The sequence below is a fragment of the Pogoniulus pusillus genome, chromosome 16, assembly GCF_015220805.1.
Source record: "Pogoniulus pusillus isolate bPogPus1 chromosome 16, bPogPus1.pri, whole genome shotgun sequence".
In the NCBI taxonomy this organism is placed as follows: domain Eukaryota; kingdom Metazoa; phylum Chordata; class Aves; order Piciformes; family Lybiidae; genus Pogoniulus; species Pogoniulus pusillus.
In genome coordinates, this window is record NC_087279.1 from 18715044 (window position 1) to 18742633 (window position 27590).

The 27590-nt window shown below is 43.8% G+C and overlaps 1 protein-coding gene across 5 annotated transcripts in view; it reads left to right on the forward strand.

The window, feature by feature from the left end:
- Nucleotides 1-2490: 2490 nt before the first annotated feature.
- Nucleotides 2491-27590, forward strand: part of SLC6A6 (solute carrier family 6 member 6) — a 277866-nt gene continuing 252766 nt past the window's right edge. For all 5 annotated transcript variants that reach the window (XM_064156876.1, XM_064156879.1, XM_064156882.1 and 2 more), the window contains exon 1: nt 2491-2581. The gene's annotated coding sequence lies outside the window, so the exon portion shown is untranslated. The remainder of the gene's footprint in view (nt 2582-27590) is intronic.

Sequence of the window (27590 nt, forward strand, 5' to 3'; positions counted from 1 at the left end):
AGGCCTGGCTGAGGCACTTAGTGCCATGGTCTGGTTGACTGGCTAGGCCTGGGGGCTAGGTTGGGCTGCATGAGCTTGGAGCTCTCTTCCAACCTGGTCGATTAGATTCACCTGTGTTCTGTTCTGGTCTCTTCTATCGAGCACTCAGATCAGACTGAATTTAATTCACCTGAGCCTGTGTTTTCACGAGGAGGGAGTGTCTTCTGAGCAGCCTAAAGGCCTGTCTGAGTAGCACCTGGCTTAGCTCTGCCCATGCTGGGTCACAGTGTGCACTTGGCTTGGCAGCTCTCGGCTGGCTGAAGGTTCTCTGCTGCATGGCACAGGAGCAAGGTAAGGCCGTTCTGTAGATGGGCACAGTTTGTGCACTGGGACCGTGGGGACAGGACAGGATGTTTTTGTCTTGGTGGAGAAGAAGACCCTTGGGTTCTCAAAGCAAATAGCTCTGGTGACTGTTATTTTACCAGCTCTGGCAAGACAGAGCCGTGATGAAGAACATGATAACCAAACAGCTTTTTTTTCTGTGTGTGAGTTTGCCTGCTGAAGCTGAGGTCATTTACTCCTGCCCTTCTTTCAGGGCTCTTAAGTGTTGGCATAATTGTGCAATTAGGACCTGCTTTGTCTGTAGATGTTTCTGCCTTGTGAATCTGTCTTGTTGCTGAGGAGAGGTAATTAGGGACTAAATATCGCAATGTGCTTTGCACTTTTGACTTCGACAGGTGAAGTTCATCTGTGCAAACCCAAGTGTATTTGTATTTAGCTGACGCAGAGTTTTCCCCTTGCAGCCTGGTTTTTCTGTTGCTCTAAGTGTTAATGTAACTGATCTCTGCCCCCGGGAGCAGTTGCATACCCTCAAGAATGGCAGTGAAGGGTAACTAACAAAAAGAGCCCGGGACAAAGCCAGCCAAAGCAAGCTGCATTGGTAAAGTCAGGTATAAGGTCTTTCCATGGAGGGCTCATAGTTCTGTCTTCTGCTATTTTCTGACTTGACAAAGCTCTTTTTGTAACATCAGTCCAATTATTGCTATGCTTACACTGGGTTTCAGCTTCTGCAGGCAGCCATGAGGGGCTGGAGGATGATGTCCAGTAAAGTATCCTGTTGTAGGCTCATGCTCAGAGGGATGCCTGGGAGGCTAGGATTAGAAAACTCTGGTTTGGGTGTTACTTTGTCACTCTCTCTACCCTGCTGCAGTATTCTTCTGTTTCCAAAGTTACTGATGAAACAGAATTCTAAGGGATTTGCATTGCCATTCTTGAGCTTGCAATGTGTAGTGCTACTGCCTGTGGCTTACAGCAGAGTTATGTCTGTGAAAAAGAGCACATTGGGCACAAGCTCACTCTGGAAACCTTGGTGACAGTCATCCTCAAATATTTCTCTTTCAAAATCTCTGAGGTCTGGGCACGTTGGGTCATCTGTGAGTAAGAATACCTATTCTTTGTTTCCAGCAGACCTAGAAAAAGGACATTTTTACTAATGTCCTTTTCCAAGCAGCTGTTTACAAAGTGGACTTCAATATTAGTGTGGCTGCCTAGTTCCTGAACTCCTGGCAAAGAGCAGCTAACTCAAATCTTGAGAACTTTGTTTTGTCTTTCCTTGTCACCGTTCAAATTGTGGTAGTTGTAAAGAGCAGTGAGTTTTCCTGAGTCAGTGGAGAGTCTCCATTCTCTAACTATAAATCTCCATGAGGGCTATGTTGAAAATTAATGTGCTCTAACTTAAGGGGAGAAGTTGGCTTGCTGCCCTTACCCTACAGGAACAGATATTGCTGTCTCATGGCATCTGTTAACATGACTGACCTCAAGAATTTAGATCATATATACTGGCCCTTTACAAATGCAATGACCTGGACATAAAAAAAAAATCACTCATTTGTTTTTAAGAGCAGAAATTCTCAGTCTATAAACCAATCCAATATTAGGTAGCTTTTCCAAGCTATTTTCCCAATATTTTAACCTTGAAAACTACCAAAAAAAAAGAAGGAAATTTGGATGCTTATTTTCCCAAGTAATGGAGCTAAGAAACTGGAAATATTTTCAACATAGAGGCTTAATTTCTGTGTTATCTGTTGGCCACAACAACCCCAAGCAGCACTACAGGCTGGGGACAGAGTGGCTGGGGAGCAGCCAGGCAGAAAGGGACCTGGAAGTGCAAAGGGAGGTCTAGGCTGGATGTTCTTCACAGAGAGAGTGATTGGCATTGGAATGGGCTGCCCAGGGAGGTGGTGGAGTTGCCATCCCTGGAGGTGTTCAAGCAAAGCCTGGCTGAGGCACTTAGTGCCATGGTCTAGTTGACTGGCTAGGGCTGGGTGCTAGGTTGGGCTGCATGAGCTTGGAGCTCTCTTCCAATCTGGTTGATTAGATTCACCTGTGTTCTGTTCTGGTCTCTTCTATCGAGCACTCAGATCAGACTGAATTTAATTCACCTGAGCCTATGTTTTCACGAGGAGGGAGTGTCTTCTGAGCAGCCTAAAGGCCTGTCTGAGTAGCACCTGGCTTAGCTCTGCCCATGCTGGGTCACAGTGTGCACTTGGCTTGGCAGCTCTCGGCTGGCTGAAGGTTCTCTGCTGCATGGCACAGGAGCAAGGTAAGGCCGTTCTGTAGATGGGCACAGTTTGTGCACTGGGACCGAGGGGACAGGACAGGATGTTTTTGTCTTGGTGGAGAGAAAGACCCTTTGGGTTCTCAAAGCAAATAGCTCTGGTGACTGTTATTTTACCAGCTCTGGCAAGACAGAGCCATGCTGAAGAACATGATAACCAAACAGCTTTTTTTTCTGTGTGTGAGTTTTCCTGCTGGAGCTGAGGTCATTTCCTTCTGCTCTTCTTTCAGGGCTCTTAAGTGTTGGCATAATTGTGCAGTTAGGACCTGCTTTGTCTGTAGATGTTTCTGCCTTGTGAATCTGTCTTGTTGCTGAGGAGAGGTAATTAGGGACTTAAATATCGCAATGTGCTGTGCATTTCTGACTTTGGGCTTGGTCTCTTCTGCCAGGTTAACAGCAACAGAACCAGGGGACACCATCTCAGGTTGTGCCAGAGGAGGTCTAGGCTGGATGTTAGGAGGAAATTGTTGCCAGAGAGAGTGATTGGCATTGGAATGGGCTGCCCAGAGAGGTGGTGGAGTCGCTGTCCCTGGAGGTGTTCAAGCAAAGCCTGGATGAGGCACTTAGAGCCATGGTCTGGTTGATTGGCTAGGGCTGGGTGCTAGGTTGGACTGACTGCATGAGCTTGGAGGTGTCTTCCAGCGAGGTTGGTTTTCTGATTCATGTTTTGCTTGATAAGAGTTCCAGCAGCTAATGTGGCTCAACTTGGACCCTCAGCCTGAAGGTCATGGTCTCTTGTGGTGGGGGTTTCTTTAAAAGCTTGGACCTGAGGTCAGGCTTATGATAAAACAATGAGACTAATCCAAATCTTAGTGGATGAGGAGGCACTGAATCGGAGCATTGATCTGTTATTCTGAAGTAGGCAAAAGAATAAAGTTTGTTCTGCAGGATCCACTGCAACCTTTGAAATGTGTCCACAAATTTGCCTATCTGGTCCTATGCAACCCCAATCCAGCTCCAGCACGTTTAGCAGGGTAACTATGCTATGGGGCCAAAATGTTTAGCCTCATCGGTGCTGCTTCCAAAGGCAATCCTTGCTTCATCTTGGGAAAATGCAAGGGTCAGTCTTGAACTGTTGCCTTGGAATAATGGATGCATTTATCCATATTGGGTGCTGAGTCCTGCCATTGTCCAGGGGCACTGCTAGGTGCTCCTCGTTTGCAGTGTAAGATATGAAAGCTCTGCAGGTTTTTGTGCTGTAAGGAACAGCAGATGGTGCTCATGATGCCTTGCTGCTTCTAGGCTTCCCATCTCTTGCTTAGGTATTCAGAAGTCTCCCTTCAGAAAACGTGCATCAGCTTTGCCATGGTGATAACACCACCCTTGGGTACTGAATCTACTTGATCCAAAGGGTTTCCCTCGGGTTGTCAGCAACCATCTAATCTGCTTGGCTGGCTGCTTGTAAAGTTTGAATGCTAATTCGTGGGGTTAAATAACAGTAGATTAAAGTGTTTGATGTCCAGCAACATGAACAACATATCCTCTGCCAGTGTGAGACTGAGCTTTATAGGAGGGTATTTGCAATGTCTTTGTGAACTGTGTGAAGCTCCTTCCTCAGCTTTGGACACAGGATCATAGGAGAAGTTAATCTCAAATTAGACTTAGTGTTAGCACAAGTGTGGGGTCACCAACCCCCAAACATTAGATATGTTCCTTCCTTGTAGTATACCATACTCTTCCTCTCCCAGTGCCAGCTTCCACCTCTCCCTGCACACAAAGTGACATGACTGTGGGGGGCACTAATTGTGCCAGCCCAGTTTTTCTCTCTGGCCTAGATTGCTGAGTTGCTACAGGACTGGTTCTGCTCTATATCCTCCCTCCCCAATGTAAATCTGAGGCAACTCTATTAATTTCAATGAATTTGCTCAAGATTTGCTTTGATGTAACTGAAGCAAATCTGGTGCAGCATCTGAACTGCAGTTCCCATGGCAACAGGCAGCCGTTTCAGAAGCATAAACCACCAGGCAGAAGGTGTGCTTAGCATTGAAAGGGGGACTCCTGCATTCAGTTTTCAGCCACGGGATGAGAATGTAGGCTATATTTGGAGTGTGAGTCCAGGACTCTATTTCTGACTCTACCAATGAACCCTTGGGAAAATTACCTCCCACTGCCGTAGTTTTCCTTCCAGTAAAATGGGGATAGTATTACACAGGAGTGTTTTGAAAATTGATTCAGGCTCTTAAAATGCTTTGAGAGAAATCCTCAGCTGAAAGGCCCAGTAGATCACAAACTATTAATAATATCACTTTGTGCCAGCATCAAGAGGAAAACAAGGGCTGCGTTGGCATTGGGTTAGCTCTTGTGCAAATGCAGGCGCAGGACCACTGGGAAGGCAGAGCATTAAATGGGAAGCAGAGCAGGGCTTCTGTTCAGGTGTGCTGCTGTATCGTGGGTTATTTTGGACTGACCCAATGCAAGGTTCTAACACAGTTTAGTCCCAGCTCAGGTTCAGAAACAGCCAATAAGCAACCTGACTGAGCTCCAAATCCTCTTCTTAAATTGGATAGAGCTGTGAGTATTAACTGGGTCCTCTGAATCCTTGTCTAACACCAGGAAGGAAGCAGTAGGTTGGCAGAAGTATTAACAGCTGATGACTTAAATTCCTTATAAGAACACTACAAAAACCAGTTCACTAAGGGTAGCTGGTCAAGTTCAGGTCATGCCCAAGTGTCACCTTTGGTCTGAGTTGCAATTAAAAATGCCTCAATTCAGGATCTTTACTTCTATATTCACAAGAACCAAACAGGCTCTCTGACAGATTGCAAGGGGGAAAAATACACCAAGCAACAAATCCACCTTGCCTTGCTCTGGGCATGCAAAACTCTGTTTCCATGGCTATAGGAAGGCACAAGTGAAGGATTTCAGAGCGTGTGCTTTTGGTGTGTTTTAGTTACAGCTAAGATCTGTGGTAAAAAAGGAGATCTAAGTAATTACAAAAGGGGGGGGAGGGGAGAACAGTAGTTTCCAATGAATGGAAGCAGCTCTTGTACATCAGTTTTACTATCAGAGGGGACCATTCTGAATTCCAGCAGAGCTTTGTTGCTACATTTCATCCATCAGTGCTAGAAACACTATTTGAACATTTCCCGTGATTGTTGGATCTAAGGTGAGGTCTCTTTACCTGTAGTGGTGAATGCTTTGTGGAAACTTGAGAACTTGCCTGCACACTGCTGTGGAGATGAGCTGTGTTGCACTGACACTGATCTCTGCTACAAAGAAGAGAGACATACACCAGAATAAATTGTTTGAAGACATCAGAAGGGTTATCCCTTTCTTTTTCTTTCTTTCATGTTGTTAGAAATTTTGAATTAAAAAGCAGCTGCTTAATTCCATTCTGCTAAAGAGAATCTTACCCTCCTGAGCTTTTTTTGGTTAGCTTCCTCCTCCCAGTCAAGAGAAGGGCAGGTAATGGGGTACCTGCTTCCTTTAATTCACCCCATAGGGTTAAAAAGGCATGGAAAAAGCACAGTGTCTTCCTGATTAAAATGAAATTGGATTTGGGGGTATTACATATATATATATATGTGGGTTTATTTCTTTATATCTATGGGCTTTTATATATATATATATATTTGGCTTTATTTTTAATATATATATTTGGGGTTTTTTTAATATATATATTTGGGTTTTTTTTAATATATATATATTTGGGGTTTTTTTAATATATATATTTGGGGTTTTTTTAATATATATATTTGGGGTTTTTTTAATATATATATATTTGGGGTTTTTTTAATATATATATATTTGGGGTTTTTTTAATATATATATATTTGGGGTTTTTTTAATATATATATATTTGGGGTTTTTTTAATATATATATATTTGGGGTTTTTTTAATATATATATATTTGGGGTTTTTTTAATATATATATATTTGGGGTTTTTTTAATATATATATATTTGGGGTTTTTTTAATATATATATATTTGGGGTTTTTTTAATATATATATATTTGGGTTTTTTTTTTAATATATATATATTTGGGGGGGGTTTTGATATATATATATATATTTGGGGGGGGTTTTGATATATATATATATATTTGGGGGGGTTTTGATATATATATATATATTTGGGGGGTTTTGATATATATATATATATTTGGGGGGGTTTGATATATATATATATTTGGGGGGGGTTTGATATATATATATATTTGGGGGGGGTTTTGATATATATATATATTTGGGGGGGGTTTTGATATATATATATATTTGGGGGGGTTTTGATATATATATATATATTTATATATTTGGGGGGGTTTTGATATATATATATATTTGGGGGGGGTTTTGATAGATATATATATTTGGGGGGGGTTTTGATAGATATATATATATTTGGGGGGGGTTTTGATAGATATATATATTTGGGGGGGGTTTTGATAGATATATATATATTTGGGGGGGGTTTTGATAGATATATATATATTTGGGGGGGGTTTTGATAGATATATATATTTGGGGGGGGTTTTGATAGATATATATATATTTGGGGGGGTTTTGATAGATATATATATATTTGGGGGGGGTTTTGATAGATATATATATATTTGGGGGGGGTTTTGATAGATATATATATATTTGGGGGGGGTTTTGATAGATATATATATATTTGGGGGGGGTTTTGATAGATATATATATATTTGGGGGGGGTTTTGATAGATATATATATATTTGGGGGGGGTTTTGATAGATATATATATATTTGGGGGGGGTTTTGATAGATATATATATATTTGGGGGGGGTTTTGATAGATATATATATATTTGGGGGGGTTTTGATAGATATATATATATTTGGGGGGGTTTTGATAGATATATATATATTTGGGGGGGGTTTTGATAGATATATATATATTTGGGGGGGGTTTTGATAGATATATATATATTTGGGGGGGTGTTTATAGATATATATATATTTGGGGGGGGTTTTGATAGATATATATATATTTGGGGGGGGTTTTGATAGATATATATATATTTGGGGGGGGTTTTGATAGATATATATATATTTGGGGGGGGTTTTGATAGATATATATATATATTTGGGGGGGGTTTTGATAGATATATATATATATTTGGGGGGGGTTTTGATAGATATATATATATATTTGGGGGGGGTTTTGATAGATATATATATATTTGGGGGGGGTTTTGATAGATATATATATATTTGGGGGGGGTTTTGATAGATATATATATATTTGGGGGGGGTTTTGATAGATATATATATATTTGGGGGGGGTTTTGATAGATATATATATATTTGGGGGGGGTTTTGATAGATATATATATATTTGGGGGGGGTTTTGATAGATATATATATATTTGGGGGGGGTTTTGATAGATATATATATATTTGGGGGGGGGTTTGATAGATATATATATATTTGGGGGGGGTTTGATAGATATATATATATTTGGGGGGGTTTTGATAGATATATATATATTTGGGGGGGGGTTTGATAGATATATATATATTTGGGGGGGGGTTTGATAGATATATATATATTTGGGGGGGGGTTTGATAGATATATATATATTTGGGGGGGGTTTGATAGATATATATATATTTGGGGGGGGGTTTGATAGATATATATATATTTGGGGGGGGGTTTGATAGATATATATATATTTGGGGGGGGGTTTGATAGATATAAATATATTTGGGGGGGGGTTTGATAGATATATATATATTTGGGGGGGGGTTTGATAGATATATATATATTTGGGGGGGGGTTTGATAGATATATATATATTTGGGGGGGGTTTTGATAGATATATATATATTTGGGGGGGGTTTTGATAGATATATATATATTTGGGGGGGGGTTTTGATAGATATATATATATTTGGGGGGGGTTTTGATAGATATATATATATTTGGGGGGGGGTTTGATAGATATATATATATTTGGGGGGGGGTTTGATAGATATATATATATTTGGGGGGGGTTTTGATAGATATATATATATTTGGGGGGGGTTTTGATAGATATATATATATTTGGGGGGGGTTTTGATAGATACATATATATTTGGGGGGGGTTTTGATAGATACATATATATTTGGGGGGGGTTTTGATAGATACATACATATTTGGGGGGGGTTTTGATAGATACATACATATTTGGGGGGGGTTTTGATAGATACATACATATTTGGGGGGGGTTTTGATAGATACATACATATTTGGGGGGGGGGGTTTGATAGATACATACATATTTGGGGGGGGGGGGGTTTGATAGATACATACATATTTGGGGGGGTTTTTTTAGAGATATATACATATTTGGGGGGGTTTTTTTAGAGATATATACATATTTGGGGGGGTTTTTTTAGAGATATATACATATTTGGGGGGGTTTTTTTAGAGATATATACATATTTGGGGGGGTTTTTTTTAGAGATATATACATATTTGGGGGGGTTTTTTTAGAGATATATACATATTTGGGGGGGTTTTTTTAGAGATATATACATATTTGGGGGGGTTTTTTTAGAGATATATACATATTTGGGGGGGTTTTTTTAGAGATATATACATATTTGGGGGGGTTTTTTTAGAGATATATACATATTTGGGGGGGTTTTTTTAGAGATATATACATATTTGGGGGGGTTTTTTTAGAGATATATACATATTTGGGGGGGTTTTTTTAGAGATATATACATATTTGGGGGGGTTTTTTTAGAGATATATACATATTTGGGGGGGTTTTTTTAGAGATATATACATATTTGGGGGGGTTTTTTTAGAGATATATACATATTTGGGGGGGTTTTTTTAGAGATATATACATATTTGGGGGGGTTTTTTTAGAGATATATACATATTTGGGGGGGTTTTTTTAGAGATATATACATATTTGGGGGGGTTTTTTTAGAGATATATACATATTTGGGGGGGTTTTTTTAGAGATATATACATATTTGGGGGGGTTTTTTTAGAGATATATACATATTTGGGGGGGTTTTTTTAGAGATATATACATATTTGGGGGGGTTTTTTTAGAGATATATACATATTTGGGGGGGTTTTTTTAGAGATATATACATATTTGGGGGGGTTTTTTTAGAGATATATACATATTTGGGGGGGTTTTTTTTAGAGATATATACATATTTGGGGGGGTTTTTTTAGAGATATAGATATTTGGGGGGGGTTTAGAGGTAGATCACAGTATCACCAAGGTTGGAAGAGACCTCACAGATCATCAAGTCCAACCCTTTACCACAGTGCCCAAGGCTAGACCATGGCACCAAGTGCCACATCCAACCTTGCCTTGAAGTGCCCCAGGGACGACGACTCCACCACCTCCCCAGGTAGCCCATTCCAGTGTCCAATGACTCTCTCAGTGAAGAACTTTCTCCTCACCTCGAGCCGAAATCTCCCCTGGCGCAGCCTGAGGCTGTGTCCTCTCGTTCTGGTGCTGGCCACCTGAGAGAAGAGAGCAACCTCCCCCTGGCCACAACCACCCTTCAGGTAGTTGTAGACAGCAATAAGGTCACCCCTGAGCCTCCTCTTCTCCAGGCTAAACAACCCCAGCTCCCTAAGCCTCTCCTCATAGGGCTTGTGCTCAAGGCCTCTCACCAGCCTCGTCGCCCTTCTCTGGACACGCTCAAGCATCTCAATGTCCCTCCTAAACTGGGGGGCCCAGAACTGAACGCAGTACTCGAGGTGTGGTCTGACCAGTGCAGAGTACAGGGGCAGAATGACCTCCCTGCTCCTGCTGGCCACACCATTCCTGATGCAGGCCAGGATGCCACTGGCTCTCTTGGCCACCTGGGCACACTGCTGGCTCATGTTCAGGCGGGTATCAATCAGTACCCCCAGATCCCTCTCTGAAGGTAGGTAGATGGATGGATGGATGGATATTTGGGGGGGTTTTAGAGGTAGGTAGATGGATGGATGGATGGATATTTGGGGGGGTTTTAGAGGTAGATAGATAGATGGATGGATGGATATTTGGGGGGGTTTTAGAGGTAGATAGATGGATGGATGGATGGATATTTGGGGGGGTTTTAGAGGTAGATAGATAGATGGATGGATGGATATTTGGGGGGGTTTCAGAGGTAGATAGATAGATGGATGGATGGATATTTGGGGGGGTTTTAGAGGTAGATAGATAGATGGATGGATGGATATTTGGGGGGGTTTTAGAGGTAGATAGATAGATAGATGGATGGATGGATATTTGGGGGGGTTTTAGAGGTAGATAGATGGATGGATGGATGTTTGGGGGGGTTTTAGAGGGAGGTAGATGGATGGATGGATGTTTGGGGGGGTTTTAGAGGGAGGGAGATGGATGGATGGATGGATGTTTGGGGGGGTTTTAGAGGGAGGTAGATGGATGGATGGATGTTTGGGGGGGTTTTAGAGGGAGGTAGATAGATGGATGGATGGATGTTTGGGGGGGTTTTAGAGGGAGGTAGATAGATGGATGGATGGATGTTTGGGGGGGTTTTAGAGGGAGGTAGATGGATGGATGGATGGATGTTTGGGGGGGTTTTAGAGGGAGGGAGATGGATGGATGGATGTTTGGGGGGGTTTTAGAGGGAGGTAGATAGATGGATGGATGGATGTTTGGGGGGGTTTTAGAGGGAGGTAGATAGATACATATATTTGGGGGGGGTTTAGAGATAGATAGATATTTGGGGGGGAGAGAGAGAGATTTGGGGGGGTTTTAGGGAGGGGGAGAGATTTGGGGGGGTTTAGAGATGGAGAGAGATACATATTTGGGGGGTTTAGAGATGGAGAGAGATACATATTTGGGGGGGTTTAGAGATGGAGAGAGATACATATTTGGGGGGGTTTAGAGATGGAGAGAGATACATATTTGGGGGGGTTTAGAGATGGAGAGAGATACATATTTGGGGGGGTTTAGAGATGGAGAGAGATACATATTTGGGGGGGTTTAGAGATGGAGAGAGATACATATTTGGGGGGGTTTAGAGATGGAGAGAGATACATATTTGGGGGGGTTTAGAGATGGAGAGAGATACATATTTGGGGGGGTTTAGAGATGGAGAGAGATACATATTTGGGGGGGTTTAGAGATGGAGAGAGATACATATTTGGGGGGGTTTAGAGATGGAGAGAGATACATATTTGGGGGGGTTTAGAGATGGAGAGAGATACATATTTGGGGGGGTTTAGAGATGGAGAGAGATACATATTTGGGGGGGTTTAGAGATGGAGAGAGATACATATTGGGGGGGGTTTAGAGATGCAGGTAGATATGTATATTCGGGGGGGGGTTTAGAGACATACAGGTAGATATGTGTATATTCGGGGGGGGTTTAGAGAGATACAGGTAGATATGTGTATATTCGGGGGGGGTTTAGAGAGATACAGGTAGATATGTGTATATTCGGGGGGGGTTTAGAGATATATATATCTATATTTGGGGGGGTTTAAGGGAAATACATATATCTATATTTGGGGGGGTTTAAGGGAAATACATATATCTATATTTGGGGGGTTTAAGGGAAATACATATATCTATATTTGGGGGGTTTAAGGGAAATACATATATCTATATTTGGGGGGTTTAAGGGAAATACATATATCTATATTTGGGGGGTTTAAGGGAAATATATATCTATATTTGGGGGGTTTAAGGGAGATTTTTTTTTTAATATATATTGGAGTGTTTTTTATATATCTAGTTGGGTTTTTTATATATCTATTTGAATTTATTTTTAATTTTTTTAAATATATATGTATATGGGTTTATTTATATATATTTGGGGTTATTTTTTTATATATATGTTTGGGTTTATTTATATATATGTTTGGGGTTTTGATATATATATATATATATATATATATAGGGTTTATTTTTTATATATATATTTGGGTTTATTTATATAGGCTGGATGTTAGGAGGAAGTTCTTCACAGAGAAAGTGATTTGACATTGGAATGGGCTGCCCAGGGAGGTGGTGAAGTCACCTTCCCTGGAGGTGTTCAGTAAAAGACTGGATGAGGCACTTAGTGCCGTGGTCTAGTTGACTGGCTAGGGCTGGGGAATAGCTTGGACTGGATGATCTTGGAGGTCTCTTCCAACCTGCTTGATTCTATGATTCTACTTGTGCTTATTTTTATATATATGGGTTTATTTTTTATATATCTGTATTTGAGTTTATTTTTTATATATCTGTATTTGAGTTTATTTTTTATATATCTGTATTTGAGTTTATTTTTTAAATATCTGGGGTTTTTTTTATATATCTGTATTTGGGTTTATTTTTGTGTGTATATATATGGGTTTATTTTTGTGTACATATATATTTGGGTTAGTTTAGATGTACATAGATATATATATTTTTTTGAAATGCTTATTCAAAACAAGCACATTGGAAAAAAAACAACAAGCCAACAACCCAAACCCCCACTTTTCAAACACATTTTTTAACCAGCCACGGTTAGATGACAAGTGCTGGTGCCAGACCATTTGCTTTAGGGTTCCCATTGTTAACACTGCTGGAACTGTACTGGTAACAATGGAGGAAAATGTGTAGTAAATTTTGCTAATGAGAAGGCAATATTCTCACATAGTCATTATTGTGCTTTTGAATGTTCTTTTAAATGCTCAAAATATAAAGAGAATTCCAAGAAGATTTATCCTGGGAGACAAGGCTGAAGCAAAGAAGAAAGCCTTTTCAGTCCACCAGTATTAATTCAGTGAAATGCATTTGGCAGCAGGATGAAAAAGTTCTGATTGTTGGAAGGGTGCAATTCTTTTTTTCCCAAGAGAAAATACTGTCAGAGCAGCCAGGCTAATTAGCTTTCCTGATTTAGAGAATGAATAGAATGTTCTTAAAAGCAAAAAAGAATTCTTTTGGATTGCCTCCCAATATTTCCAAGCTGCAAAGTGAGGTGAGATTATAGAATCATGGAATCAGTCAGGGTTGGAAGGGACCACAAGGATCATCTAGTGCCAACTCCCCTGCCATGGGCAGGGACACCCTACCCTAGAGCAGACTGGCCACAGCCTCATCCAGCCTGGCCTTAAACACCTCCAGGGATGGGGCCTCAGCCACCTCCCTGGGCAACTCACTCCAAGCTCTTGCCATTCTCATGCTGAGCAACTTCCTCCTCACATCTAAGCTGAATCTCTGCACCTCCAGCTTTGCTCCATTCCCCCTAGTCCTGGCACTCCCTGATAGCCTAAGAAGTCTCTCCCTAGCTTTTTTGTAGGCCCCCTTCAGATACTGGAAGGCCACAAGAAGATCACCTGGGAGCCTCCTCTTCTCCAGACTGCATAGCCCCAACTCTTGCAGTCTGTCCTCATAGCAGCGCTGCTCTCTTCCAACACCCTCTCCTGCACACACCTGTGCAGAACTTTGGGCTGCAGAAGTGATTGACCCCCTTGGGTTGAGGGTAATTGTTCAGACATAGTGAGGTGATTGACCCCCTTGGGTTGAGGGTAATTGTTCAGGCAGAAGATTTATTTGATGGGAGCATCTCACCTTGCACTATAGCAGCTAAATAAAGTAAGCTTAATGGAGCTAAGTATGCATGGCCTAGCTCCACAAGATGATTAAAATGTGTCTTTAAACCAATCTAAAAATGTTTGAAAGCAATCTTCATCAGAAGGGGAAAGAGCTATAGATTAAAAGGAAAACTGTCTCAGGACTTGATGCTGAGCAAAGGAAGTCCTGTGCTAGGCACCAATACCTTGTTTTCTGGACATAAAAGCAGTATAACTATGGGACCCCCCAAATACTTCTGGAAATTTGCATGCAAGAGTCAGTTCCTTCACTGACACCCAGAGTCACTGTGTAAAGAGGAGCCTGTAGCTGCCAAAAGCCAAACTGAATGATGTTGCAGAAGGCTTGGACTCAATGATTTCTGGAGGTCCCTTCCAACCTCTAAGGTTCTGTGATCTTGACTTTTTCTCTCAGAAGTTCCAAAAATTGATTCACATCCAAACAAAAGGAATGCATCAACTCCAAAGGCACATCTTTATGAAGGCAGTGGCCTTTCCAGGGTCTGATGGACCATGAGTCTTCACATTTCAGTTGCAGAGTCCATTGCACTGTGCAGGAGGCATCCTAGGAATGACTAGGATGCAGCATTTGGAACCTGATGGCTTGATAGCAAGGAGATGAATCCCACCATGAGGTACCTGAGCATCAGCAAAACCTAATCAGGCAGAGCAGTGCCACATCTGCCTGAGGCTCCTGGCAGTGTTCATACACTCCTACAGAACCATCTCTGTTTTCTTCCTAGTATTTATGTCAGAAATGCCTTTGATAGCATAAAATTTCACACCCACACCCCCCCCAAATCCTGAAGTATTGTGTTAGTGTGGCTGGCTGTCTCCTGCCCTCATCTTGGTTGTGTTTATCCTACAAGGAAGATTAAACACACAGAGTGTAGTTCTCCCTAGCTGTCAAGTCCAATCGTCTAATTCCACTTTCCTGGGGATTTATAGATGGAGAACTGCTCTGCTCAGTCCTCTAGTGCTTTCATCTGGAATCTTTCTGGTTCACCCACTAAGGTCAGAGTCCTGGTTTCCTGGGCACAGCTCCTTGCAGTTTGTTTGGGAAGGTTCCTGTAGTGGCATTTGTGGCACGCAGAGCGAGGGCACTGCAAGCAATAACAGCACAGAGCATCAGACGCTCTGATGAGGCATGGTCATTCAAGCGTGGCTTCTTCAGCAAGTCATTTTATAATGACAGGTGTCATTTATTTTTGGATTGGGAAAATGTTCCAGTGCATTTGCTTTCAAATCCTGCCTCCTGAAACCACAGGTGCCAAAAAAAAAAAGCCTACAGACATGAGGGCACATAGGAGTAAGCAGCAAGGGCAAGGCAAGAGCATCTGCAGAGAGACTGCCAGCACCCCCTGAGGTGAGCTGCTGGAGGGGTGTTTATTGGAGGGGTGCCACTGGAAAATCAGTCACAGCATCTTCCATCATGTCTTAGCTGTCAACCATGATGGTATTAGAGAGAGAACAGAGCCCACGATGGTATCAGGCAGCAGAACCCACTGGCTGCCAGCGAAAGGAGGCGCTCCTGGGACTGGAATTATTTCCCCCCCACCTCTGGAGTTCCCTTGTGGCTCAGAATAATTAGTAGGGCCAGTAGCATTTAAAAGCAAGCACACATGACTGTGGCTCTGATAATGACACTGGAAAAGCAACAGAATCTAATTATAATTAGAAAACAGCCCCAGCAATGTGCCAGCATCACAACCACCATCCTGACTTTGCCATAACAACTGTGAAAATATAGCAGCATATTTATAGCTTGGCATCTCTGCCCACTTGCAGCCCAGTGACATGCCCTGCTTGCCCTACTCTCTGTGCCCTGCTCTGCTTCACAAGCAGTAAAGAACAAGGACTGATGGTACTGATGTTTATATGGTGCCTACTGCCCAAAGATCTTAATTTGGTCGATCAAATTACTTTACCTATTAACCTAATCTGAGAGGCCCACAAATTGATGTGTATTATTAACAACCCCAAAATAGGACATAGCAGCAAGACCATCCCAGCAGAAACTTGAAAAGTGCTTTGGCCTCAAACTTCCAGGCTTAAAATCTCATCATTACTGCTCACTTTTTTTTTTTCCCAGTCAGGCAATCAATTCCTTCTTTTTTTTCATCTACTACACAAAGATTTGTAAAGGTGATTTTCAGGATTGACCTCTCTGAGCTCTGTTTGAGCAAGGCATAGTTTAGGCCTGATGAAAAAGAAGGATTTGTGTTGAGAGTGGGATGTGAATTTGGTGGATGAAAGTTCTTCCTGCAGGGCAGGAGGAGGAAGATGTTTTGCTGGGCTTCACCTAAATGAGTTGCTACAGAAGCAGATATTCCATCCTAGATGATTTTCCTTTATTTTCTGCCTTATTTTTTGCTGGACTTCATCTAAATGAGTTGCTACAGGAGCAGGTATTCCATCCTAGATGATTTTCCTTTATTTTCTGCCTTATTTTTTTCTGGGCTCCATCTAGATGAGTTGCTATAGGAGCAGATACTCCATCCTAGATTTTCCTTTATTTTCTGTCTTAGTCTGCCCTGGCAGGTTGTCATAAGCATTCAAAGAGTTGCCATGCTTGCTTTTCTAGCTGGTTGTGTTCTACAATGGGGGAACTGGTGATCTATAGAAGCACAGGTTTGCACTCAGCCTGTGCAGGCTGCACTCCTGAGCAGAAGACAGGTGTGGAAGCAGAGGTTTCTCTGCACATGCTCTGATGGGAGCATGTGTTGATCTGTTAGCAGATAGGAGGGCTTTGCAGAGGACCTGGACAGGCTGGAGAAATGGGCACAGTCCAATGCCATGAATTTTTAACAAGTCCAAGTGTGGAGTTCTGCACTTTGTCCATAACCCCAAGCAGTGTTACAGGCTGGAGATAGAGTGGATGGACAGCAGACAGGCAGAGAGGGACCTAGGTGCACTGGTAGATAGTAGCTGAAGATGAGCCAGCAGTGTGCCCAGGTGGCCAAGAAGGCCAATGGCATCCTGGCCTGTATCAGGAATGGTGTGGCCAGCAGGACCAGGGAACTCCTTCTGCCCCTGTACTCAGCACTGGTCAGGCCACAGCTTGAGTGCTGTGTCCAGTTCTGGGCTCCTCAATTCAAAAGAGATGTTGAAGTGCTGGAAAAACATGTCCAGAAAAGGAGCACCAAGGCTGGTGAGTGGTCTGGAGCACAGCCCTGTGAGGAGAGGCTGAGGGAGCTGGGGGTGTGCAACCTGCAGAAGAGGAGGTTCAGGGCAGACCTCATTGCTCTCCACAACTACCTGAAAGGAGGTTGTAGCCAGGTGGAGGCTGGTCTCTCCTCCCAGGCACCCGGTGACAGGACAAGGGCACACAGTTTCTAACTGCACCAGGGCAGTCTTAGGCTGGGTGTTAGTAAGAAGTGCTTGCCAGAGAGAGTGATTGGCATTGGAATGGACTGCCCAAGGAGGTGGCAGAGTTGCCATCTCCGGAGGTGTTTAAAAGGAGGCTGGATGAGGCACTTGATGCCTTAATTAGCAGGTGTTAGGTGATAGGTTGGACTTGATCTCAAAGATCTTAACCAACCTGTTTAATTCTGTGATTCTATGATTCTCTGAGGCCTCTGCAGCCCAGTGGCCAGATTCTAGATATTTCCATATGTCCTCTCCAAAGAGTTCCCCAAACTCACAGGTAGTTTGTTGGTATTTTGCCTCCAGCCTCAGCTGTCCTTAGCTATGCCCAAATGCTCCCTTCATGTGGCTCTTCAACATTCAGGATGCCTCTGCACTTTTAGCCTCCTGACTGGTGCAGTGTTTGAATTTCTCCCTGTCGACATCAACATCAGAAAAAGTTCATAAAGCATTTAACTGCTTGTTATAACAGATTGAACACAGATTCCTGCTTAGACATAAATGAATTGGAGGAACTGAAAAGTTCCACTGTTTTCCCCTCTCTGAAACTTTTTTTTTCCCAAATCACAAATTATTAAGCTTGTTACATAGGAGTAAAGGGTCAGTCCTGTCACCCTTTCCTGTGGGAGTGAGTCTTAAATAACTCCTGAAGGTCAGATAATGTTATTTTTTTTTCCTTCTAGCTCTTGGAAAAAACTTCCTCTAAAGTCAGTGGGGTGATGGTTTGGGTGTTCCCTGTCCCCCACAGACTTTGGAAATCACCCAGACTAGATTCAGTGGCTCTGGAAAGTGAATGAAGCTTATTATTTACAGCTTAGCACAATATACAAGCAGATATTTACAGTATGTACAAAAGTATATAAGTTAAAAGGTAATACAGAAACACAACAGCCATCCCAGAAACCTGAGTCCTCAGGAGGGGCCCTCAAACACCCTTCCACCTTCTCCCACCCCTCTACCTTGCCCAAGAGGTTGACCTTATGCTCAAAGTAGCTTGGAGGGTCAGCCAGGGGCATGAGGAAGCAGATGGATTAGTCACATAGATGGTTAGGTTAGAGAGAGAAGTTCAGCTCAAAGCCCAGACAGCAACTCTCTTATCTACGTTTGTGTTCTTGTTCTTATCCATCTCAGCAAGCCTATGAGTGAAGTAGACACCACCATTGTTTCCTTTCCACAGCCTGTAATCTACCTGTTCTCACCAAAACATTCTACCTAGGCTCAAACTAGCACAAGCAGTCAGCTTCTTACAGTGATTACACTGGGTTAGATCAGAAGTTGAGTCATGGAAGAAAACAGAACTATCCTGAACTTGTTAATGATATAATTGCTATCTGGGTCTGACCTAGTAAATACACCACATTTCAAGTGTTTTCTCTGACCTAGTGAAGGTTTGAATGTCTGTAAAGCAATACCTGACTGTTCTCAACCAGTTGCTTCCACGAGCACTGCTGGTTGGAAGAGACTGACTGAAGAAGAGGAGGAGGAGGCTCAGGGGTGACCTCATTGCTGTCTACAACTACCTGAAGGGAGGCTGTAGTCAGGTGGGGATTGGTGTCATCTGCCAGGCAAGCAGCAACAGAACAAGGGGACACAGTCTCAAGTTGTGCCAGGGGAGGAAGTTGTTGGCAGAGAGAGATACTGGCATTGGAATGGGCTGCCCAGGGAGGTGGTGGAGTCACCATCCCTGGAGGTGTTCAAGAAAAGCCTGGCTGAGGCACTTAGTGCCATGGTCTAGTTGATTGGCCAGGGCTGAGTGCTAGGTTGGCCTGGATGATCTTGGAGGTCTCTTCCAACCTGGTTGATTCTATGACTCCTAATGAGCTTAACCCAGGTTGGGGCTGAGTTGCTTCAGTTCAGAGCTAGGCACTTTTATTCCAAAATAGAAGCAGCCACAGAGGGAATTAATTGAGAATAACTGTTCTGCTTTTAATCCACACTGTTTGAAACCAAATTAACCTCTCTGTGTGCACAAGCCTGAAGGATTTAGCTGAAACTGCTGAAAAGCCTCCAGATTTGCATAATAATTTCAAAGGGACTGTTCCTCTGAGTCCATGCCCTGTAGAACAATTCTTTCTCTAGCCTCACATATCTCTGTCCTCTCTTGCACTTAAGAGCTTTGTGTTTGGTTTTGGTGTTAAAGGCAATTACAGATCAAATGTGTCCCTAAAAATGATTTTCTGCCTGTATAGCTTATGAGATGAAGTAGCAGTTAAAAGTAGTATTTGTGTGTGATGAAATAATACTAATGCAATTACAGCATGGGACTGGACACAGCTCTGGCAGGTGGGGATGAAGGCAACTTCTCCCATCCCTCCTACCTCAGGACCAGCTGCTGTGCATGTGTTTGTGTTAGCTGGTGAGATCCTAGCCTGAAGAGGGTAGGACTTACTGATTCTTAGTTCAGCTTCATTTCCCCATTGCTTGATGACTGAGGGTGAACAAAGGTGTAAAGTGACTGTGGTGTTTGTGTTCATCTTGTATTTAGGCAAAAAGAGGTCATTTCTCCTCTGCCTTCTCCAATCTCCTTCAACCAGAGCCTGGTCTGTGACTGGGCAGTAGTATGCTCAGGCTCAGTCTGTTGTTGTGGAGCTAGTTCCAGACAACAAGCCCTGTGCTCTGAGTTCCTATCCATTCATGCAGCATAATGGAACTATGGTGGTGTGTTGGAGAACCACCTAGAACATACAACCAATACTGGCAGCAAACAGCTTTAAAGCACTGCATGCAGGGATATCTGAAACATCTCTCAATATAGGAAAAGCCTGAAACCCTGAAGCATGCACTTTATCATCTTGTGCAAGTTGAGGCAAACACAGATAGGTTTATATAGGGATTTACTTCCCTCAGTCCAGTCTCCTTCAACTTCAGAATTGCTCCTACTAGCCAGAAGTCAGCTCAAAAGCAGGCTTCAGCCACTGCTGCCTGCATGGAGTCGTAGAATCAGTCAGGGTTGGAAGGGACCACAAAGTTCCAACCCCCCTGCCATGGTCAGGGCCACCCTTCTCTAGATCAGAATGGCCCTGGGGTGAGCTGCTGGAGAGGAAAGGAATATTGGTGTGAGGGAATGCAAAAGCCAGGAATGCCTGCAATTTTAGTGCATTCTGTCTTTTCCATGTAAGCCATTCTCCAGATTTTGAGGGCAGAGGTTATAAAAAGCTCAATAATAAAAGTTCTTCATCTAAGCATTCAGGATCCATGCCAAACAGGAACAATTCTGGGAAATAACAATTTTATCTTTGGTACCTAACTGTATTTAAAAAAACCCACAAAAATAAAATCAAAAGCCTTTTATTATGATTAATTTCTTGTGCTCAGGAAGTTTATGCAGCTGTCCTTGATGTGGGGTGCTGGTGCCTTGCTTTTTCAGGTCCCATGAAGTCTATCAGCCAAAGAAAAACATTTCCCAAGCAAAGCTTGTTTTATTTCTCCTCTGAGCACCTTAACTCGGTGGCAGAATTAACTGAAGGAACTTGCCGTGAGAAATACAAGATTCCTGTAGAGGGATTTAGTGGGATTTAAAGATTTGGGTGGGTTTTTTTTTTCATCATCATGATTTGGAGTGATCTATTTATGGGTTTTGTACATATTTTCCCATGTTATGTTCATGGAGAGTATGAAAATCCTATTAGGAGGGTGAAGTAGATATTTCTGTTCTTAGAGGATGCAAGAACTCAGTTCATAGAATCAACCAGGTTGGAAGATACCTCCAAGATCATCCAGTCCAACCTAGCACCCAGGCCTGCTCAGTCAACCAGACCATGGCACTAAGTGCCTCATCCAGGCTTTTCTTGAACACCCCAAGGGATGGCAACTCCACCACCTCCCTGGGCAGTCCATTCCAATGCCAATCACTTTTTCTGGCAAGAACTATCCAGCCTAAACCTCCCCCAGCACAACTTGAGACTGTGTCCCCTTGTTCTGTTGCTGCTTGTCTGGGAGAAGAGGCCACCCCCCACTTGGCTACAGCCTCCCTTCAGGTAGCTGTAGACAGCAATGAGCTCTGCCCTGAGCCTCCTCTTCTGCAGGCTGCACACCCCCAGCTCCCTCAGCCTCTCCTCACAGGGCTGTGCTCCAAGTTCCTCGCCTGCGTTTTATTCTCCACTGTTTATTATTTAGTATCTGCTATTGCACTTATTACATCTCCTATTTACCATCTACTTCATTAATCTAAATGCCATTCAACTGGAAGGCATAAGAAATCCCTTAAGTTGCCCACCCAAGGCAGCTCAGTATATGTCCAAACAACCTTGAAAGAGAGGTTACTATTGCTGTCTGTTTGCTTTCTCTAGATAGACTTATCTTCTAAGCTGAGTCTGCCTCAGTCTTGCTTCTCTGTATGTGGAATGTCCCAGGTATAGATTTTGGGACTTTTTTTCACCCATCTCCTGTGGCTCTCCACCGACAAAATTTGTTCTTTCTCATGGGGAAATACACAAAACCCACTGTGAACCAAACCTCTGAAATTTCAAAACGCTCCCAGGTTTGCCATTGGTTTGTCCCATCAAGAGAGGTGTAGCAATGTGGAGCTACAGAGAGCTCATGAGCAGGGCCAAAAGAAGAATCCCAGAGTTAGTCAGAAAACTCAAAGCTGGAGTCAAAAGTAGCTGGCAAAGTAAGCATGAAACTAAGAAACAAGAAGGAAGGAATGAGTGACTTCAGTCCAGGCTGCTTCTGGACTGTGTGATAGAGCAGAGGTAGCATTAAGATATCAAGTGAAGCAGGTAATGTGTTATAGACTGCACTTCTGTTCAGAAATGTCCCTGTGTTTGAGCCCTTGAAAGACCTGGAAGGCAAAATAAGGTCCATAAGCCACAAACCTTTTGGTGATGAACAGAAGCAATGAAGTTACCTGCTTTGTTGTGTGTTTAAAAGTCATGTGGATGTGGTGCTTAGGAATATGGATTAGGGTGCACCTTGTAGAGCAAGGATATCATTTGGGCTTGGTGATGCTGAGAGTCATTTCCAACTGGAATGCTGCTGTGATTCTGCTTTGTGGAGGATTGGTCCCCAGCCAGCAGTAAGTCATAGAATCAGTCAGGGTTAGATGGGACCACAAAGATCATCTACTTCCAACCTCCCTGACATGGGCAGGGACACCTCACACTAAATCAGGCCCCCTTTACCTTCCAGCCCTGTTCCTTTTCCACCAGTGAAAAGTCCCCCCAGGATTCTGAGTGTATCACCCACTAAGGCCACACATTCTCTCTCTAACTTGGGGCCATGAAGATCTTGTGTTGGGACCTAGAGGTGAAAACACTTCCGTGTGAGACGCTCACACAGGCTGAGTGCAGTGCTTTGAACTCCTTAAACGAGAGGTGTGACAAAACCTGTTTGGATCATCCTGCAAGATCCTTTAAGAGAGGAATGCATGTGTTGGGGTGACACAAAGGCAAAAGCTGTTTGAGGGAACCTGTTTGTATGAAAAACATGCCTTGCTGCTCCCCTCTGAATTGTTTGTCTTCCTAGGAATGAAAGAATGTAGGACATGGAGGGGAGGCTTGCCAGAAAAGCCTTTTGGAATGGCAATGAAATGACCATGTTTGTGCTCAGAAGGGTCTCAGGCTTGTTGTGTTCACATCTGCTTTAAGTTATCCTGATGTTGGGGCTGTTTCTTTTGGGTTTGTTGGGGTTGGTGTTTTTTTTTCCTTTTAATTGAGTTTACCATACTGAAAAATGCACAAAGCTCTCTGGCCTCCAGGCACAGGAGGGAAAAAAAGCCCAACTCAACAGCATCCACTGACCCCTGCCACCCTATGCTTCCCAACAAACATTCCCAAACAAATGCTGGTGATGACAAATCTGCCTAGAAGCCACCAGGCAGTGGGTGCTTAATTGCAGGCTGCAGCGCTCGGCGCCTTGGAAGGCACAGGGAGGGGAGCAGATGCTGAGGGTCACATTTGCTAACAGTGGGCACCAGCCACAGTTGGCAGTTTTGGGGAGAGCAGATCAAGACAATTAGCACGTTTCACTGTGTGATGGATGTCTGGATGAGGCAGCCAGCTGCTAACTAGGGCCAGAGGAGAGCTGTTCTCAGGTCTTCATTCCCATTTCTTAGTGAAGGTGGCTCGGAGGAACCTTTGAACTCCTATAGGTATCATAGAATCAAGCAGGTTGGGAGTATGAAAATCCTGTTAGAAGGGTGAAGTGGATATTTCTGTTTTTAGAGGGTGCAAGAACCCAGTTCATAGAATCAACCAGGTTGGAAGAGACCTCCAAGATCATCCAGTCCAACCTAGCACCCAGCTCTAGCCAATCAACCAGACCATGGCACTAAGTGCCTCATCCAGGCTTTGCTTGAACACCTCCAGGCACGGCGACTCCACCACCTCCCTGGGCAGCCCATTCCAATGCCAATCACTCTTTCTGGGAAGAAATTCCTCCCAACACCCAGCCTAGACCTCCCCTTGCCCAACTTGAGACTGTGTCCTCTTGTTCTGTTGCTGGCTGACTTTCTTCAGGCATATACCCAGTTTTGGACCCCCCAGTTTAAGAGGGACATAGAACTGCTTGAGAGAGTCCAGCACAGAGCCACAGAGGTGATGAAGGGAATGGAACATCTCTCTTTTGAGTAGAGCCTGAGGGAGCTGGGGCTGTGCTGCTTGGAGAGGAGGAGACACAGAGGTGACCTCATCAATGTTTCTAAAGACGAGAGCTAGGAGGCTGGAGCCAGGCTCTGCTCAGTGGTACCCAGTGACAGGACAAGGGGCAATGGGTGGAAAATGAGGCTTAGGAAGTTTCATGGAAACATGAGGAGGAATTTTTTCACTGTGATGGCAACAGATCCCTGGAACAGGCTGCCCAAGGAGGTTGTGGAGTCTCCCTCTCAGGAGATGTTCAAGACCCACCTGGATCAGTTTCTGTGTGATCTGCTCTAGGTGATCCTGCTCTGCAGGTGGGTTGGACTGGATGAACTTTGAGGTCCCTTCCAGCCCCTGACATCCTGTGATTTCTGCAGTAAAGTGCCCACAGGCTCTCTGTGGTACTCAGGCAGCTGAGGACAGCTGCAAAACAATGTGGTGTGACCATGCCTTTTCCTCTCTGCCTTTTGCCTGCCCCATTCCCAAGAGGCAAGCAGGGAACCAGCCCTGAGCCACTCAGTCAGCTCTGTTCAGGCCTAAAAATACCAGAGATTTTCACTGGGATGATTCCTACCCAGTTCAAAGAGAGAGACACAAAAGAGACTGGATCCTGTGGGTGTTTGTTGGCCTAGACAACAATTCAGCTGGCATGGGCTTGGTCTGCAGACAACAGCTTTTATAGTGTGAGCCTAAAAGATGACAAAGGCAATCACAGTCCCTGTTTGTCCTGGGGAAATCTCAAGATCTCCACCCTTTGCTTCTGCACATGAATGCCAGTGAATAGCAGCTGGAGAGCTCTGTCTGCTGGGCTGATGGAACAAGCACTGGAAGCTTACCCTGGAAGAGGGTGGTGCAAGGAATGTAGGTCTGTTTCCATGTGCAAACAATTGTTGTTTGCAACAACTGCAAGCAGGAGCAGTGAGAGGGCACCTACAGGTCTGTGTCATGGACCTAGGGATCTGCTAGAAAGAGTTCTGTAGGCTTTATTGAAATGCAGATGTGGTGCCTTGCCCTTCCAGCTTTGGCAGGCTAGGCCAAAACTGCTGTGTTTGGAGGAAAATCTACTCTGAGGCTGTTTGCCTTCAAGCATCAGGTTGTGAACTGCAGAAGGATTTCCCTTGTAGCTCAGCTACCGATGCAACAGGCACAGGGCAGAGAGCTGGAGGTGCCATGCACAGGACTCTTGAGCATGGTTTAAGTCACCCCTGCCAAATGACTGATGTGGGGGTTCAAGTGTGAGGGGGAGCAGGCAGCTGCCACACTGGCACTACTAATGTACACCAGGGGAAGGATTTGCCTTGTAGCTCAGCTACCTATGCAACAGGCACAGGGCAGAGAGCTGGAGGTGCCACCTACAGGACTCCTGAGCATGGTTTAAGCCACCCCTGTCAAATGACTGATGTGGGGGCTCAAATGTGCCAGGGAGCAGGCAGCTGCCCCACTGGCACTACTAATGTGCATCAGGGACAGCTCTGGTGCTGTGTGCATGGCTGTGCTTGTGTTTGCTCAGAGGAAACGTGGACAGTGTTTGTGAGCTGTCAGACTCTGCAAAGCCAACAGCAGTGGGCAGAGCTGTACCCGTGCAAGAGGTATGTTGGTATGCAGGTGGGTGAGCACCTCTGTGCAGTCTCCTCACTGTCCAACAAGCCCCTAGTAGTTTCTCCTGCTCTATTTTGCATGTTGATGGACTTGTTGGTCCATTCTTAGGTGTGCCAGCTGTTTGCCAATGAAGGAAATCGTCTAGACATGATGTCAAGCTGACCAACTTCAAATCTCACTCATCCCTTGGGGGTAATTGCAAGCCTAGGAGAGGCCTTATCAATAGGCCTTATCAATAAAACATTTTCCCTGCCAAGAGGGTAGAGAAATTATGTAGGAGGTGATTTGGATTTGTGGGGGAGAGAGAGGGAGTTCTGCCCTTCTCTCTTGCCAGGCTAGCCCTAATTTTCTGTCAGCAAGGTGCCCACTGCTTGCTGTACCTTCTTTGCTGGGTTTGCTGTTAATGATTGTTTATTTTTAGACAGCAAATCTCAATCTGTGATGGTGTTTTGTTTCTGCTTGCTGGTGAGCTTTGCTTTTCTTCTGGGGAGGGTTGTGATTTACCACTAAGCTCTTTTGGCATCCAAGGGACAAGTTCAGTCAAAAAGAAAGGGGGGGGGGGGGAAATTAAAAGGCAAATTCAATCAGCAGATAAAGCAAGATGTTATATAAGAAGAATAATATTGACATGGGGCTCCCCAGCCTAGGTCTGTCTCCCCATCCTTAGGTGATTAAAAGGTTTCAGCACTCCCAGGGAGGGGTTTGGCATTACCTTAAGAGCCTCTTTGCTTCAAAGCCTTTCCCCCTCTTTTAAATCTAAGGGAATATGACCAGCCTAGGCTTTTAAAGCAGATGGCTAGGTTTGTTATCATTTTATTTCAATGATAAAGATAACTCTGCAGGATGAGACGATTAATGAAAGAAATGGAAAGCATTAGCCATTAAAAATATTTGCCCTGTGATGCTTTCCTACAATCAAAGGGCAAAGCACACAGCCCCAAATCTTTGCCTGTCTGTGCTGCCAGGTGCTGGTGTGTATTGCTGCAGGATGTTGTTAAAGGAAAAAACAAACAACAGGCTCCAGAATTTTTCTTTCCTTTTTTTTTTTATGGGCTGGAAAGAAACATAGAATCAACCAGGTTGGAAGAGACCTCCAAGATCAGCCAGTCCAACCTAGCACCCAGCCCTAGCCAATCAACCAGACCATGGCACTAAGTGCTTCATCCAGGATTTGCTTCAATTCCCCCAGGAACAGCAACTCCACCACCTCCCTGGGCAGCCCATTCCAATGCCAATCACTCTTTCTGCCAACAACTTCCTCCTAACATCCAGCCTATACCTCCCCTGGCACAACTTGAGACTGTTTTTCCTTGTTCTGTTGCTAGTTGCCTGGGAGAAGAGACCAACCCCCAGCTGGCTACAGCCTCCCTTCAAGTAGTTGTAGACAGCAATGAGATCACCTCTGAGTTTGTTCTTCTCCAGGCTGCACACCCCCAGCTCCTTCAGCCTCTCATAGGGCTTGGAAGCATTGGCATAGAAGCCAATGTGGCTTAGATTTACCTAAATTTTAGGTTTAGGTATACAGTAGTAGCTCATGCCCTGCCTACTTTATGCCTCATGGAAGAATGAGGACACAGAATCACAGAATTTCTTAGATTGAAAAAGACTTTCAAGCTCATTGAGTCCAATCATTAGTTTCACACTGACAAGTCCTTGACTAAACCAAATCCCTCAGCACAACATCTAATCACTATGGTTGGAAAGGACCACCAGGATCATCCAGTCCGACCTTCACCCTGGCATCCTTCATCATTAGACCATAGCCTCAAGCACCACATCCATTTTCCTTTTAAACATCTCCAGGGATGGCAACTCTACCACCTCCCTGGGCAAGCCTGTTCCAGTGCCTGACCACCTGCTCAGGAAAGAACTTCCTCCCAACATCCAACCTAAACCTCTCCTAATGCAACTAGAGCTAGAGAACAGCTAGAGAACCTGTAGGTAGAG